Consider the following 3,835-nt stretch of genomic DNA (forward strand, 5'->3'; position numbering starts at 1 on the left):
ATATATTTTGAACACCCTGTGGCTACTAATTAAAATATCTTTACATATATCTTTTATCAAATTTTAGTTGTCTAACTTCAGAAGCAATGGCATCACTGAACATTTTTTATCACACTAAAATCTAACATTTGTTGAAAGAAATTGAAATATTACAAAAACTATTAATTAAATAAACATATTTATATCCGCCACACTTTTTTGTTTACCATGTATACTACATAATAATTTCAACATGTGTATCTAATATTCCCTGTAATTTTTATATTTAACATTTTTTTGTAAGCTTTGAAACAAATGAGATAATGGACTTCACTCTATCGTTGACTCACCCTGTATAGCATGCGGTAGATCTCGGTCAAAAAACGAGATAAATAAAGGAATAATTTTTGCTGGTAAAAGTGAAATTCGTCATTTGAAAGTCATTTTCAGTTGGCATTTAAATGACGATCGATGACATTCTCCATATTTAATTAAAAAAATTAAACCAATTAATTATGAAATTTACTTAGAATTAACGAATTCATTATATGTATTTCCTTGTGTTTTCACTTTTATTTACAGTCTTGGTTTGTTGATGTGCTCCTTTAATCTTTTTGTTCAATAAGATATACCTAAATTTTATATCTAGGTATATTTTAACAAATCTAACATAATCTGGTATCTACAAAAAACCCTTTTAATTATCACATATTTGGAGAAATCTTGTATCGGTTTTATGTCTTCTGATGCCAGAGAAGATTACATTATAAAATATATTTCTATTTATTTAACGATATTTTTAGCTGGTTAAGCAACTTTGACTTTTAACCCGTGTATTTCTATTCATAACATTATGTTTTGAATTTTAGTATTGTTTACGTGGTTATATGTCATTTGAGTACATTAGAAATGAAGCAAATTTATTATTTGTATATTAACAGTATTGAATTAACTATACATTTTCTATTCCAATATGCGTTATAAAATCTGACCTGTTTCAATTACAACCAAGAAGAATTCTTGTTACATACCTATTAAACAAATGAGATAATCGTAAACTGTTTAGTGCTACTTAGTTCTTTTGTAGGCATCTTTATTTTTTATGTATAAATGATAATACGCTCGTTAACAACGTTTTATCACAGGTTTTATCTTTTGTTTGTAAATGAAGAAAATAACTATATATTTAAAATTTCTGGCATTAATTGAAACCAAAAATCATAAATATAAATTATATCTTTAGAGCTGGCGTTGATGTTATGTATTAACACCGATAACATTGTGCCTTCAGAAAGCTTCTTTGATTATAAATCAAATTTATCTATGTCATAAATTAAGACGCTTCCACACGTCAAACTTACCTAAATGTCATTTATACCAATCAAACGTAGAAACATGTGTTAGAAACCAAAACTAATGACGAAAACACCGACGTACTAACTCCTAACCACTCCCGATCGTCACCTTGATTTATGTCTATCCTTCTCGCACCACTAACAATTTCTAATAATCTATCTCTTTCTCCGTGTCAGATACCGGTACCATTCATTTGCTAAACGAACTTGAACGTGATTGTGTTCTCGCACGGTACGGTTTCGCGACGCGTTTCGAGGTCCACCATGTCGTCTATATCGAGTTACCTGAGCCTGTGGTCAGGCAGGTACTCCGAGGTTAGTGACGTAGTTGTCTGGGAGGTACAGGGGCGATGCTAATACCTACTTAGAAATTAAAACCTAACCTGTTAGAAGTGACGTCATACTAATACCTGGGTGCTTTAATGACCCTGCAGGTATTAATAATCGCATTTTTAAGGCCAGCGACTCAGCAACAAGTGCGTTTGACGCTGGCCCAAGAATAACGGGTTAGATTTCCAGCCGGTACGGTCAGTTTATTTATTTTAATACAAATATTTGTTTATCTAATTAGAGCGACCGTCAGCAGTACCAGCTTGAGTATATTTGTTTAGTACAACCTCTCAAATAGGCCCGTTCGTATACGCAAGTATACGCAAAAAGTCCCCTACGTTCTACAGGGTGTTTCTTAAGTAGTCTAAAAAAATAGGGTAAGATTCGTCGCATGTTTTTATGAAAAAACGTTTATATACAGGGTGTTTCATAAAACATGTGCCATCTCTCGTGGGGAGATTCTTCACGTAAAAATAAGATTTATTTTTCATATTAACTTTGTTTCGTATTTACAGGGTGTTAAGTCTAAATATTTTTTCGATTTATTATAATTTTCTTCTAATTACTTTTAGAGTTTCGAATGAAATTTTGTGGGTAAAAGTTACTATAAATACGACATATTTTAAAGCTAAAAAAGTGTCAACATATTCACCAGGGAGTTATCACTGGAATATTTTTCTAAAAAAAGCATGTACAGGGTGTCCCACTAAGGTATTAGCCGTGGGGCCTACGGAAAAAAATATTTATAACTAAAAGGGCTATGAGAAATTGCTGGAAATTATTTTCAAGTTTGTAAAACGGCCGCTAGAGGGCGCAACTGCTATGGAAAATAAGAAAATAGAATTTTTACAGAATTTTCCCTAGATAATGGGTACTATAAATAGTACGTAAATAGTAGTTTCATAATCTTCAGTAAATTTTGGACTTTTTTTGTTAGAACCATTTTCCCCTATCTGCTAAAATGAAGTGGTGGGGGAAGGTTAGATCTATCTTTATTTAAATGTTAATAACTCCGGACTCTCTCTGGATTATCAGAATCCAACAAACGAGGGCTCGTTTAAAAGAGCGTTTCTTACTCTATATTACACCATTAAAATAACAGTAATAAGGTTTTGAACGTAGGCGCTAGGGGGCGCTGTCTTACAATTTAACAAACATTGCGCATTTTTTCAAAATAGTTAAATACGATTGTATATCTAATTTTAGCTGATAGTAAAGAGTAGTAATAGATTAAAGAAGTTAGCAAAAACCGCATCTTGAGATCTTCTTTCACACCGAAGATATTAGCAAAATTATAATAAATACCAAAAAATAAGCCCTAGCAATTTCTCATAGCCCCTTCAGTTATAAAAAAATATTTTTTTCCGTAGGCCCTACGGCTCTTTCCGACATACAGCCGAGAGCTATTCTTAGTGGGACACCCTGTACACCACTGACTTTTTTCTCTTGTTAGCAAAATATTGTAAGCTGTTTAATGCCGATTAAAAGTTGTCTCTTGATATTTTGCCGATTTCGGCCTCCTTGATGAGATAAACGCAATTTTATTCATTTGCGTTGACCCAAGTCAACTATCAATAACCTTTAAAAATATATCATTAACTTGAGAAAGTTTTAAATAAATACTCATTGATTCCTCATCAAAAAGTATGAAAAAAGGTTCCTATAAAGATGGGTATGGAAATACATAGTTTTAGAGTCACAGGATGTTAAAAATTTTTAAAATTATTTTTTTTTGTAATTATCTTAAATATTAATATTTTTTTTATTTCAAATTGCTGTAGGTTGGACTAATAGTAATAATAAGTAATAGTAATAATATTTGATAACAAATTAGGTAAAATATATTATATAATTTAATAAATTTATTTTTATTTTAATTTTATTAATAGTGATTAATAAAATTGCGTTTATCGCATCAAGGAGGCCGAATTCGACAAAATATGAAGACCTAACTTTTAATTGGCATTAAACGGCATACACAATTTTGATATAAAAAGAAAAAAGTCAGTGGCGCACATGTTTATTTTATGAAAAATACTCCAGTGATAACCCATATGCACGTCCCTGGTGAATTTATCGACACTTTTTTAGCATTAAAATATGTAGCACTTATAGTAACTTTTACTCTCAAAATTTCATTCGATTCACTAAAAGAACTTGGAAGAAACTTA

The 3,835-nt window shown here is 31.0% G+C and overlaps 1 protein-coding gene across 1 annotated transcript in view; it reads right to left on the reverse strand.

Moving 5' to 3' along the window:
* Nucleotides 1-1,609, reverse strand: part of LOC115888961 (probable beta-hexosaminidase fdl) — a 172,353-nt gene extending 170,744 nt beyond the window's left edge. Inside the window, exon 1 of the mRNA XM_030908853.1 lies at nucleotides 1,341-1,609. The gene's annotated coding sequence lies outside the window, so the exon portion shown is untranslated. The remainder of the gene's footprint in view (nucleotides 1-1,340) is intronic.
* Between the last annotated feature and the right edge of the window lie 2,226 nt (nucleotides 1,610-3,835).

The sequence above is a fragment of the Sitophilus oryzae genome, unplaced genomic scaffold, assembly GCF_002938485.1.
Source record: "Sitophilus oryzae breed Bouriz unplaced genomic scaffold, Soryzae_2.0 scaffold_810_pilon_pilon, whole genome shotgun sequence".
NCBI classification, from domain to species: Eukaryota; Metazoa; Arthropoda; class Insecta; order Coleoptera; family Curculionidae; genus Sitophilus; species Sitophilus oryzae.